This window comes from Lolium perenne, chromosome 4 (assembly GCF_019359855.2).
Source record: "Lolium perenne isolate Kyuss_39 chromosome 4, Kyuss_2.0, whole genome shotgun sequence".
Lineage (NCBI taxonomy): Eukaryota > Viridiplantae > Streptophyta > Magnoliopsida > Poales > Poaceae > Lolium > Lolium perenne.
In genome coordinates, this window is record NC_067247.2 from 228,654,004 (window position 1) to 228,668,810 (window position 14,807).

The following is a 14,807-nucleotide window of genomic DNA, read 5'->3' on the forward strand; positions in this document are numbered from 1 at the left end:
GATACGGAAAACCTTACTGAGACGCCGCCGCCGCCAATCCCATCTCGGGGGATTCAGGAGATCGCCTCCGGCACCCTGCCGGAGAGGGGAATCATCTCCCGGAGGACTCTACGCCGCCATGGTCGCCTCCGGAGTGATGTGTGAGTAGTCTACCCCTGGACTATGGGTCCATAGCAGTAGCTAGATGGTTGTCTTCTCCCCATTGTGCTTAATTGTCGGGTCTTGTGAGCTGCTGAACATGATCAAGATCATATATCTGTAATTCTATATGTTGCGTTTGTTGGGATCCGATGAATAGAGAATACTTGTTATGTTGATTATCAAAGTTATGTCTATGTGTTGTTTATGATCTTGCATGCTCTCCGTTACTAGTAGATGCTCTGGCCAAGTAGATGCTTGTAACTCCAAGAGGGAGTATTTATGCTCGATAGTGGGTTCATGTCTCCGTGAATCTGGGGAAGTGACAGAAATCTCTAAGATTATGGATGTGCTGTTGCCACTAGGGATAAAACATTGGTGCTATGTTCGAGGATGTAGTTACTGATTACATTACGCGCAATACTTAATGCAATTGTCTGTTGTTAGCAACTTAATACTGGAGGGGGTTCGGATGATAACCTGAAGGTGGACTTTTTAGGCATAGATGCATGTTGGATAGCGGTCTATGTACTTTGTCGTAATGCCCAATTAAATCTCACTATACTCATCATAATATGTATGTGCATGGTCATGCCCTCTTTATTTGTCAATTGCCCAACTATAATTTGTTCACCCAACATGCTGTTTATCTTATGGGAGAGACACCTCTAGTGAACTGTGGACCCCGGTCCAATTCTCTATACTGAAATACAATCTCTTGCCAATCTTTGTTCTACTGTTTTCTGCAAACAATCATCATCCACACTATACATCTAATCCTTTGTTACAGCAAGCCGGTGAGATTGACAACCTCGCTGTTTCGTTGGGGCAAAGTGCTTGGTTTGTGTTGTGCAGGTTCCACGTTGGCGCCGGAATCCCTGGTGTTGCGCCGCACTACATCTCGCCGCCATCAACCTTCAACGTGCTTCTTGACTCCTACTGGTTCGATAAACCTTGGTTTCTAACTGAGGGAAACTTACTGCTGTACGCATCACACCTTCCACTTGGGGTTCCCAACGGTCGCGTGCTGTACGCGTGTCACATGTCTGCCGCTATGTTATCATCTCTCCTGACGTACTTGCCTTTGTATCCGAGGAAGCATTTGGCGATCTCGTCAACTTCGTCTCTGTAAACCGCCATGACGGAGTTTCTGGCGTTCCAGGTTCCGGCTACTTGTTGTGCCACCAGGTCGGAATCTCCGCAGCAAATAATGTGCTTGATCCCTATTTCCTTAGCGATGTGCAGTCCGTGTAGTAGAGCCTCGTATTCATATTGTTTGTAGCTTCGAAGTGGATCTGCAGAACGTACTGCAGTTCTTCTCCGGTAGGAGACTTTAGGGTGACTCCGGCTCCCGAGCCTTGGTGCTGCTTGGATCCATCGAAGTGCATAACCAATGTCTCTGGTTCCGGCTCCAAATTTATATCCGGAGCTTCTGTCCAATCTGCGACAAAATCTGCCAAGATCGGGGACTTGATCGCAGTCTTGGCTTTGTAGTTGATGTCGAAGGCGGATAATTCAATGCCCCATTTTGCTGTGCGTCCTGTTGCGTCAGCGTTGTTGAGAATCATTGACAGCGGAGCTTTGCTCACGACTGTTACTGGATGCTCCTGGAAGTAGTGCCTCAGCTTCCTGCTACCTAGGAAAACTCCGTAGGCTAGCTTTTGAAAGTGAGGATATCTTTGTTTGGATTCCGTAAGCACTTCGCTAATGTAGTAGACTGGCCTTTGGACTCCATACTTGTGTCCTTCTTCCTGTCGCTCCACCACGATGACGAGGCTGATGACTATGTTGGTAGCTGCCAGGTAAAGGAGCATAGGCTCTGACTCTCCTGGTGCTGCTAGGATAGGCGGGGAGGTGTGTATTTCCTTCAACCCTTGAAGTGCTGCATCTGCTGCCTCGTCCTAGACAAATTTGTCTGTCTTCGTCAATAGCTTGTACAGGGGTAGCGCCTTCTCGCCAAGACGGCTAACAAACCTGCTGATTGCTGCAACACAACCAGTTAGTCGTTGCACATCTTTGAGACAAGTTGGCCTTTTGATGCACAGGATTGCCTTGATTTTCTCCGGGTTAACTTCAATGCCCCTGTTAGAGACAATCAAGCCAAGGAGTTTTCCGGCTGGAACGCCAAAGACGAACTTCAGCGGATTCAACATCATCTTGTACCGTCGGAGATTCTCAAAGGTTTCTGTGAGATCGCTGATCAAGTCGGATCCTTTCCGGGTCATGACCGCGATGTCGTCGATGTAGGCGTGTACGTTCCGACCAATTTGGTCCTTCAGGCACCGCTGCATCGTACGTTGGTAGGTGGCACCTGTGTTTTTCAAGCCAAAGGGCATAGTAACATAGCAGTAAGTGCCAAATGGGGTGATGAATGAGGTCGCCTTTTGGTCGGACTTCTTCATCCGGATCTGGTGATACCCGGAATATGCGTCAAGAATACACAGAAGTTCCGCCCCTGCCGTCGAATCAATGACTTGGTCAATGCGCGGCAGGGGAAACGGATCCTTCGGACAATGCTTATTCAAGCCGGAGTAATCAATGCACATTCTTAGTATTTCAGAATTCTTTTTGGGTACAAGGACGGGATTTGCGACCCAGTCAGTATGGATAACTTCAATTACAAAACCTGCCTCTAGTAACTTTGCTAATTCCATTCCTATGGCGCGACGCTTCTTATCACCAAAGCGTCGCATAGCTTGCTTCACCGGTTTAGCCCCCGGGTTTATGTTGAGGTAGTGCTCGGCGAGTTCCCTTGGTACTCCGGACATGTCAGAAGGCCGCCATGCGAAGATATCCATGTTAGCAGGGAGGAACTCGACGAGCGTGTCTTCCTATTTGGGGTCCATGTTGGCTCCGACCGAGACCTGCTTGGTAGCGTCCCCTTCCTTGAAGTTGAATTCTTGGTCTCTATCACGGCCTTGAAGGAGTTTTTCTATTTGGAGATCTGTTTCTTAGTGGTCTGCATCTCAGTCGGGTCCACCGCGGCTCTGTAGCCTTTCAGCTCCTCTCCAGATATCACAGACTCTGCGAAGGCGGCTTCGCCCAACTCGCACTCATGAGCCTTTTTGTAGTCTCCGGATACGGTAATCATACCATTGGGACCCGAAATCTTAAGCTTGTTGTAGATGTAGCATGCTCTTGCGTGGAACTTGTGGTAGGTGGGCCTGCCGAAGATGACGTGGTAGGAGCTCTTGAAGGGTACGACCTCAAACATGATCATTTCTTCGCGGAAATTATTAACATCGCCGAAGGCCACGGGAAGTATGATGCTGCCGAGGGAATTTTCGTTTTTACCCGGAACCACGCCATGAAACTCAGTGTTGCTGTGTTTGAGCTGCTCCTTGGTAAGGTTCATCCGCTCCAGAGTCTCCAGGTACATGATGTTCAAGCTGGCTCCGCCATCCATGAGGCACTTGGAGAAGTCAAAGCCGTCAATGCGGGGACTTACAACCAAGGCGTAGCACTCTTTTGGCATAATGGTAGGATGATCCTGCCTATCAAATGTGCACGGAACTTCCGACCACCAGACATACTGCGGCACAGCCGGAACTATGGCGTTTAGGATCCGGAAAGCTGACTTGCTGGCGCGGACTATTGGGGTTCCGAGGAAAGTGTGGTAAGCGCATGCGCTCGTTTTGACAAAGGGGTTGGGTTTAGCTGCGGATCCTTCCTTGGGATCCGGCGAAGCGTCATCCTCATCCATCGCCTCAGAACTGTCCTCTTCTTTGTCCTTGTTCTTGCCCTTGCCTCCTTTGCCGCGTGGGCGGTGCTTCCGGGCTCGCATGTATCCTGCTTCCGGGTCGTTTTTCAGATCATTGACCCACTTGCAGTTGCGGTTAGTGTGAGTGGACTTCCCCGTAGCCAGATCCAGATGGGCCAGGCAGGGCATGTCTCTGTACTCTTCGTAGGTTTGGGGGGCGCGGGATCCGGCAGCAGGGTGACTTCATCACCACGCTGCTGGCCCCTGCCGGCTCCGCCTCCTTGACCTCCGCGTTGGAAAGCCATGGCGACCATCTCGGATCCGCCACTCTTCTGGTCATCAGGGGGATTTTTCCGCTTATTGCTGCTGCTGTTACCGTTATCACGGTTCTTCTTCTGCTGATTGATACGTCCAAAACGTATCTACTTTCCCGAACACTTTTGCTATTGTTTTGTCTCTAATTTGTGTATTTTGGATGCAACTAACACGGACTAACGCTGTTTTCAGTAGAACTGTTCTGGTGTCTCGTTTTTGTGCAGAAATCCAACTTTCAGGAAAATCCTCGGAATTTATGCAGAAGGTCCTATTTTCCCAGAATATTGGCGGAGCCAGAAGGGCAAGCCAGGTGGGGGCCCGAGGACCCTACACCATAGGGCGGCGCGGCCCAGGAGGGGCCCGCGCGGCCCTACCGTGTGGCGGCCTCGGTCAGCCCCCGACGCCCTCCTTCGGACTATTTATTGCCTTCGACCTAAAAACGTACGGGGAGAATTCGAAGTCGCCAGAAAGCCTCCAGAACGCCGCCACATCGCGAAACTCCGTCTCGGGAGCTAGAAGTCTCCGTTCTGGCACTCCGCCGGGACGGGGAATTGGAGGAGATCATCGCCATCATCACCACCGACGCCTCTCCATCAACCATCCATGTTTCCCCCATCCATGTGTGAGTAATTCCCCCGCTGTAGGCCGAAGGGGATGGTAGGGATTGGATGAGATTGGTCATGTAATAGCATAAGATTGTTAGGGCATAGTGCCTAGTGTCCGTAATTGGTACTTTGATGATATTGTTGCAACTTGCTATGCTTAATGCTTGTCACTAGGGCCCGAGTGCCATGATCTCAGATCTGAACATGTTATTATTTCATCATGATATTCATTGTTTATGGTCTTACCTGCAAGTTGTATACACATGTCGCTGTCCGGAACCAATGGCCCCGAAGTGACAAGAATCGGGACATCCGGAGGGGATGGTAGTGATGTGAGGATCACATGTGTTCACGGAGTGTTAATGCTTTGCTCCGGTACTCTATTAAAAGGAGTACCTTAATATCCAGTAGATTCCCTTGAGGCCCGGCTGCCACCGGCTGGTAGGACAAAAGATGTTGTGCAAGTTTCTCATTGCGAGCATGTACGACTATAATTGGAACACATGCCTATTGATTGCTTTGTACTTGGACACCGTTTTATTATTATCTGCAAATGCCCTGCTATGATTGTTACATGAGTTTCTCTCATCCATGCAACGCCCGTCATCCGTCCCCGTGCCTACAGTATTTTAATCCTGCTGTTTACTATAATCACTACTGCTGTCTTTGTTACTCTACTGCTGTTATTTCACTACTGCTATAAAACTGTTACTGCTGATAAACTCTTGCGAGCAAGTCTGTTTCTAGGTGCAGCTGAATTGACAACTCCGCTATCAAGGCTTTCAAGTAATCTTTGTCTCCCCTTGTGTCGAATCAATAAATTGGGTTATACTACCCGCGAAGACTGCTGCGATCCCCTATACTTGTGGGTTATCAAGACTGTTTTCTGGCGTCGTTGTCGGGGAGCATAGCTTTATTTGGAAGTTCACTTGGATTGATATTGTTCGCTGCAAATTCTCCATCATGGGTAAACCTCGCGATTCTAAAGTCGCCATATTACCATCCACTACAAGAAAAGGTACAACTCTGAGTACCTCTGCTACTCTTGATTCACCATCGGTGATAAGTCAACTTGTTTCACCGCCTCAAGCTTCGCTTGGTGGTACTTCTGCTGAATCTGAAAACTCTCATAATATTGATAATGTTTCTACTGTGCTTGATGATAGTGGTTCATTGGGATCCTTTCTAGATGCTACAATTGCTAGGTCTAGACAAATTGAAAATGCTGAAACTCCTAATGAAAATGCTACTACACCTGTTAGTTCACCTGAACTTGATTATTCTAGTGATGATCCTGATGAAGATTATGTGGAGCTTAATGATGATTTTATTAATAGATGCAATGCTACTGCTGATGCAAGAAAAATTAAAAAGTTTCTCACACAATATACTGTTAGACATAAGCTATCTCCTGATCCTAAATTTCCACATCTCCTATATGCATTAAGGATAAAGATTATGATTTTTCTCTTGATCTATCTCATATAGCTATTGTAGAGAAAGTACCCTTTTGTGGGACTGAAAAAGAAAGTGATGTAGAGCACATGATTGAACTTTCTTCTATGAGTAGCTTGTTTTCTGATGATGACAAGATGCATACTTACTTTGTCATTAAAAATTTTCCTTTCTCATTAAAGGATGATGCTAAAACTTGGTATAATAATTTACCTCCTGGTTCTATTAAAAGTCCAACTAATTTGCGTGATGTTTTCTTTCGGAAGTACTTTCCTGCTAGTGCTCAACATATTGCTCTACAGAAAATTTATAGGTTTGACCAGGGAGATGAAGAGAAATTGCCTGAGGCGTGGGCAAGATTTTGTTCTCTTATCAGAGCTCGACCTGGACATGATTTAGAAAAGAATGATCTACTTGATATATTTTATAGTGGACTAACCATTGAATCTAGAGCATATTTGGATAGTTGTGCTGGTTGTGTTTTCAGGAAAAGAACTCCAGACGAAGCTGAAGAATTATTGGCTAGAATAAGCCGGAATCATGATGATTGGAATACACCTGAACCAACTCCAACGCCAATATTGAAGAAGAGGGGTTTAATTGAATTGAATGATGAAGATATGAGGGAAGCTAAGAAGTCTCTCAAGGAGAAAGGTATTAAATCCGAAGATGTGAAGAATCTACCTCCCATAGAGGATATATGTGAGATAATTCCCCCTTCACCCATGATTGAGGTAAACTCCCTTCAACACTTTACTAGGGAAGATATTCCGTATTCGAAACCTCCTGCTCAATGCTTAGATGAGTTTGATAATTATATTGGTAAACAAGAAAATTTTAATATGAGAGTAGAGAATCATCTAATGGAAAATTCTCAAGCTATTAGCAATTTGCATGATATTGTGGAGAGAACCTCCAATGATGTTAAAATGCTTGTTAAACATTTTCAAATGGTTCAAACTCAAATTGATCAACTCACTAAAGTGCAAAGTGACTTGCTAAAAAATAATTCTAAAGAGAAACATGCTTATGAAGTAACAACTAGAGGTGGTGTCTCTACCCGGGATCCTCTATATCCTGAAGGGCACCCCAAAAGAATTGAACAAGATTCTCAACGAATTGAACCTAGGGCTCCTTCTAAGAAGAAAAAGAAGAAGAAACATAAAAATGTTGTAGAATCCTCTGAACCTGTTAATGATCCTAATAGTATTTCTATTTCAAATGCTAAAACTGAAAGTGGTAATGAACATGATAATGATAATGATAATGATAAGAATGATGCTTCTGATAAAGAAGAAGTTGAAGATGAACCTGAAAAGCATGCTAAAAATAAAAAGTATACTAAAGAAGATTTTATTGCTAAGAAACATGGTAATGAAAGAGAACCTTGGGTGCAAAAGCAAATGCCTTTTCCTGCTAAGAAACTAAAATCAAAGGAAGAAGAACACTATAATAAATTTTGCGATTGGATGAAACCTTTATTCTTGCAAATCCCTTTGACTGATGCTATTAAATTGCCTCCTTATTCAAAGTATATGAAAGATATTGTTACTAACAAAAGGAAAATCCCCAATGAGGAAATTTCCACTATGCTTGCTAATTACTCTTTCAATGGCAAAGTGCCAAAGAAGTTGGGCGACCCAGGTATACCTACTATTCCTTGTTCTATTAAGAATAATTATGTTAAAACAGCTCTATGTGATTTGGGAGCCGGTGTTAGTGTTATGCCTTTTTCTCTTTATAAGAGACTTTATTTAGATAAGTTGATACCTACTGATATATCTTTGCAAATGGCTGATAAATCTACTGCTATTCCTGTTGGTATATGTGAGGATGTTCATGTTCAAGTTACTAATAACTGCTTGATATTAACTGATTTTGTTGTGTTGGAAATGCCTGAAGATGATAATATGTCTATTATTCTTGGGAGACCTTTTCTAAACACCGCAGGGGCTGTTATTGATTGCAATAAAGGAAAAGTTACTTTCAATGTTGATGATAAGGAGCATACCGTCTATTTCCCCAAGAGGATTGATAAAGTATGTGGAGTCAATACTATTTCTAATGTGAGAACTATCAAAGTTGGAACTATTGATTGTCCTATATATGAGCCTAAAGAAGGATATCAAAATCTTATGATTGGATCCATATCAATACAATTCAAGGTAACATGATTGATTTGAGGTTTATTTCTTCATATGCTATGTAAAATTTATTTGGTGGCAAGACTTGATCAACCTTGTTAACAAATACTTTTTATATGCATAGAGGAGGTAAACAACATCTCTTTCTCCCTCCACTTGTCTAACTTGCTATAGCACTTTTGATTTGCAAAGTTCCTTGGTTAATTAGAGATTTCAAAAAATTTCCTGGCCAGTAATAATAAATTTAATACCCAGAAATGTGCATTTTTCGAAGTTTTCAAAAATTCACAAAAATTATACCGTTGGTCCTATTTTTCGAAAATGCACCTGGGAGCACCTGGGGATGACCTGTGGGGCACCCCAGGGTGGCACCCCACAGGCCGGCGCGGCCTGGAAGGGGGGCGCGCCACCCTGGCGTGTGGGCCCCCCTTTACCCCACTTCAGCATCTCTTCCTCCCAGACTCTTCTCTCTCCCGAAAAAATCGACACCAGCTTCCTCTCACTCGCGTTTTTGCTCAAGAGCTCAGGATTTTTCGATCTCTTTGCTCAGCCCAGATTTCTGTCTGAAATTTGGCACATTTGCTCTCCGGTATGTGACTCCTCTGATTATCCAAGTAGAATTTTGTTTGGTTGAGTATATCTTGAATATTTTGCTGCTGTAGGTAACATGTTTAGTGAGCTTGCATGCTTGTTCTAAGTTGTATAAACTAGTTTTAATGCATGATTAGTACTCTAGCAAGTTCCTATAGTAGTTCCCCTTGATTATATGTCACCAAATCAAATTTTATATTGTTTGTTGAAAAGTTTCAGAAAATGGAGTGGAATAAATATCAACTAAACCAACAAGAATTGGAGGTGCAACAAGTCATGAGAGTGAACCGCGAAGAGGGAGTATACCCCTCTTACTACCCGTGCGTAGATTTCATGAGAAGCGCAGGAATATTGGAAGATGTTCAGAATCTAATTTCTCGTGCAGGGTTGAATGATTTCGTTGATGGAGAACCATGCCAATATGCAAAATTGACTATGTCTGTTGTGCAGGATTTTAAGTTCAATTGGTCGTGATCTAACCCCATGGTTCAGTATAAGATTTATAATAAAACTGTCAACTTGCCATTCAATGATTTTTGTACAGCAATTAGAGTACCGCAATGGGGATCGTGCGAGAAGATAAGGGGATCGCCGCGAGAGCTCTTAAGCCTCTTCGAGATGATTTGTTATGGAAGGAGTTTCTCAGAGGATGGTGGTAAAATTACTAGCATTCAACTCCCAGCTATCCGCTACTTTTCTTATTTCATTACTAAATGCGTTCTTGCTAGAAAGAATGGTGGTAAACTATCTATCCAGGATTTAGCTTTTCTAGCTGCTGCACTGCAAGGTAGTAAGACTTATAATTTGGGGGCATTGATAGCTTATAGACTTGCTACTAACCGTGAGAAAGGTGGAATTCGTGGAGGTCTCATCGCCTCTCGTTTACTAGCTTTGCATAATGTAGAACCTCATCATCTTGATATTCAACTTTCCATAGAAAAACTTGACATAGTCTCTATGATCAGACATGAATTTGTTTCTGATTCATCTAACTTGGGTAACCTCTTTTACAAGATAACATTTTATAAGAAAGCTTGGAGAATAACTAAGAAAACTGAAAAACTAGTAAGATTGCCTGCGCCTGTTCTATTTAACCTTGATTCCATGGAGGATTGGTCAGTCACAGAAGGTGCACTGAATGCACACATAGAGGGAGGAGGCCATCATGCAAGAAACAACACGGAGGAGGCCGAGGAACACCTCGACTCATCATCCGATGCAGCAAGTTCCTCGCATCAACATGTTGAGCATGTGGAGCCTCCACGCTTTTCTTCTGCACAGGAACCTTACTATGACTACGCCATGCATTATCCACCGGCGAGGAACAGCGACCCTCGCTGGGGTTGAACTCCACTTAGGCCAAAAGCCTAAGCTTGGGGGGAGGTATACCGGCATCACTCCATTCTTTGCATATTATGATTGCTGGATACTTGTATATACTTGTTTAGTTTGTTTGAGTGGTTTTCTAATGGGAGGGAGATGATATTTGGGGAAGTGCTGCCCGAAAACAGATTCTGGACTGTTACCGAAAAAATTCCCAAAAATAGCCAGTACAGTATTTTGCGAAGCCAATTTTTGTGCATGTTCCCCAGGTCGTTATCTAACTTTCATTAGTTGAACACTTTTCGATCTGAGCAGTGGAAGAATTTCTTAAAAATCGGGTACTGTACTGCTGTCAAGTTTGACGAATTTCTGCTGCTTTGTGTTTATGTGAGTCTTCTAGTTTGCCAATTCTTGTTTTTGCTTTGTTTCTTTCCCAAAACACAAAAAGACCAAAAATATTTCTGTTGTTTCTCTTCATAATTTGTTTGCTTTGGTTTCTTGCATTTATTTCGCTTTATTTGCTATTTCTAGTTTGCTATAAGAAAACCCAAAAAGATTTTGCTTTGTTTGCTTGTTTCCTTTTGTTCTTGTTCTCAAATTCAAAAACACCAAAAATATTTGCTGTTCTTCTTTGGTTTGTAAAGCTCATCATGAGTTCAATGGTCTTCGGTGGCTGGAGCGTGGTTTTCATTTCATATTATCCAAGCTACACAAGTGAAAGGCAATAATGACGATCTACGACAATTGAATTATGGTGAGAGGCTGGTATGAACTCTATTTGTTTTCATTTTTGTACATATACTCATCCATGTGAGCATGCTTAGTTGGTTCATGTGAGGTATATGTCATTTAAGAAAGTCTAGTAGTTCGTGATCTCTCATGTTTAGCTCCAATTTATTAATATGAGTAGCATGTCATGGATGTTTGCTTGCATTGTTTTATTCATAAGTAGGTATGGCATTGTGGTATCCTCCTCTGAATAGTTCATTTATATCGACTTGGCACATGCTCACGCATGCATATGACTGAACTATAATTTACATTGCTTCAGAGTTCTTGTATCACTTTTATGCCTCCGTTAATTTATTTTGCCGCAAGCATGATTATGACAGTTACTGCTCTCTTGATTTGTCGCTCCCTAGTCTATTGCTAGCCTTCACTTGTACTGAGCGGGAACGCTGCTCGTGCTTCCAAACACCTGAAAACCAAGTTGTTCCAAAGTGTCCACCATAAATACCTATGCATGGCATTTCAAACAATTCCAAGTAAATTCTCATGCGCTACCTTTAAAACCTTCAAAATACTTCTCAATTTGTGTTTATGTTTCATAGCTCATGAGGAAGTATGTGGTGTTTAACTTTCAACCTTGTCATTTACTTTTGACGGACTTTCATTATGGACTAGTGGCACATCCGCTTATCCAATAATTTTGCAAAAAGAGGCAATGGGATTCCCAGTCCCGAATTAATTAACCTAAATAGACACTCCTCCATGGTATGTGATTGTTGGACGGTACCCGAAGGATTCGGTTAGCCATGGCTTGTGTAAGCAAAGGTTGGGGGGAGTGTCATTATAATAAAACTAAAATAAAAAGGCACTCCTTCATGGTATGAGATTGTTGGCAGGCACCCGGGTATTCGGTTAGCCATGGTTTGTGAAAGAAAGGTTGGAAGGAGTGCCACATAAACATAAAAATAATTCATGGGAGCCACTCTTGGGAGTCCGGTTGGCGAGGTAGTTGGTGTACCCATTACCATTCGTTGACAACAACAAACACCTCTCAAAATAATTTTACTCCTATTTTAGAAATGAAAAGCTCTAGCGCATGTTAATCCCTGCTTCCCTCTGCGAAGGGTCAATCTTTTACTTTTGTGTTGTGTCTCCATTCTTTCTTCGAGCACTATCTTGAGAGCACAACTGTCATTCTTAGTATAATATGCTTGTCTCAAAATATGATTGATTGTGGTATAACTTTGATGCTTTTATCTTTGACAATCACTACTTCTAGTCTTTCTATGAACTTCAGAGGTGCCTGAGCGTTTATGTTTTGCTGATCAAATATGGGCAAGCGAGATACCACTTTATCATACTCCCTTATGAACATTGCAATCCTGCTTATATACATGATTCATGATGCTTATTATTAATTGTTGGTACCTCTCCATGATTGACATAGCTGTTAGATGATCTTATTTGTATGCATCTCATTATGAACTGCCTAAGTATTAGCCATATTATGAGAATATATACATCATATGAGCAAATGTGTTCGTGAAAGTTCTTTTATCGCTCAGTTGTTAACTGAATTGCTTGAGGACAAGCAATAAGCTAAGCTTGGGGGGAGTTGATACGTCCAAAACGTATCTACTTTCCCGAACACTTTTGCTATTGTTTTGCCTCTAATTTGTGTATTTTGGATGCAACTAACACGGACTAACGTTGTTTTCAGCAGAACTGTTCTGGTGTCTCGTTTTTGTGCAGAAATCCAACTTTCAGGAAAATCCTCGGAATTTATGCAGAAGGTCCTATTTTACCAGAATATTGGCGGAGCCAGAAGGTCAAGCCAGGTGGGGGCCCGAGGACCCCACACCATAGGGCGGCGCGACCCAGGAGGGGCCCGCGCGGCCCTACCGTGTGGCGGCCTCGGTCAGCCCCCGACGCCCTCCTTCGGACTATTTATTGCCTTCGACCTAAAAACGCACGGGGAGAAGTCGAAGTCGCCAGAAAGCCTCCAGAACGCCGCCACATCGCGAAACTCCGTCCCGGGAGCCAGAAGTCTCCGTTCTGGCACTCCGCCAGGACGGGGAATTGGAGGAGATCATCGCCATCATCACCACCGACGCCTCTCCATCAACCAGCCATGTTTCCCCCATCCATGTGTGAGTAATTCCCCCGCTGTAGGCCAAAGGGGATGGTAGGGATTGGATGAGATTGGTCATGTAATAGCATAAGATTGTTAGGGCATAGTGCCTAGTGTCCGTAATTGGTACTTTGATGATATTGTTGCAACTTGCTATGCTTAATGCTTGTCACTAGGGCCTGAGTGCCATGATCTCAGATCTGAACATGTTATTATTTCATCATGATATTCATTGTTTATGGTCTTACCTGCAAGTTGTATACACATGTCGCTGTCCGGAACCAATGGCCCCGAAGTGACAAGAATCGGGACAACCGGAGGGGATGGTAGTGATGTGAGGATCACATGTGTTCACAGAGTGTTAATGCTTTGCTCCGGTACTCTATTAAAAGGAGTACCTTAATATCCAGTAGATTCCCTTGAGGCCCGGCTGCCACCGGCTGGTAGGACAAAAGATGTTGTGCAAGTTTCTCATTGCGAGCACGTACGACTATAATTTGAACACATACCTATTGATTGCTTTGTACTTGGACACCGTTTTATTATTATCTGCAAATGCCCTGCTATGATTGTTACATGAGTTTCTCTCATCCATGCAATGCCCGTCATCCGTCCCCGTGCCTACAGTATTTTAATCCTGCTGTTTACTAAAATCACTACTGCTGTCTTTGTTACTCTGCTGCTGTTATTTCACTACTGCTATAAAACTGTTACTACTGATAAACTCTTGCGAGCAAGTCTATTTCCAGGTGCAGCTGAATTGACAACTCCGCTGTTAAGGCTTTCAAGTAATCTTTGTCTCCCCTTGTGTCGAATCAATAAATTGGGTTATACTACCCGCGAAGACTGCTGCGATCCCCTATACTTGTGGGTTATCACTGATGCAGGGAATTGCTGTAGCTGGGTGATCTCCGCCTGCGTCGTCATCGGTGGCGGTGTGATCGCTGGCAATGGTGATCATGTCATCCAAAGTCAGTTTATTTGCGTTGACCAAGCAAGTGAGCTTGTGTCGCAGTAGTCCTCCTCTCTGCAATCCACCTATGAAGGCGTGCATGGCAGTACGATTGTCGACGTTTTTGCACTCGTTTCTGCATGCCAACCATCGTGTGAGAAAGTGTCTTGAAGTTTCTCCCTTCTTCTGGATACATGCTTGCAAGTCGCTTGTTGTGGCAGGTCTTTTGTAGGTGCCCCTGAAGTGCTTTTCGAAGGCGGTCTTCAGGTCAAACCAACAAAAGATGGAGTTCTTCTCGAGGTCGCTGAGCCAGATCCGGGCTGGACCTACAAGGTACAGCTGAAGCATGCGGCAGGCGATATTAGGGGTTCCTCCGGCAAAGGTTACTGCATTGTAGTAATCCTCAATCCAGGTGTCCGGCCTTTCCGTGCCATCATAATTCTTCAGGTTTCCGGGTAGCTTGAGGTTCATCCTTTGCTTTGGTTCCTCTCGAATCATCCTGCCAAAGCACTTTGGGCCAATGTAGTCAGTTTTGTATTCGTTGAGGCGTTCCCGCGCATCACGCGAACCGTTGCGGGGGGATTTTGAGCGTGAGCGAGATCTCCGGTCACCGCCTCCTCCACCACCTCCGCCTCCACCGCTAGGTGGTGGTGAGGGAGACCTGCGAGGGGGCCGATGCGACCTTTTGCTTCCGCCTTCTGATTCTCCCCGCCCTTCGCGATGC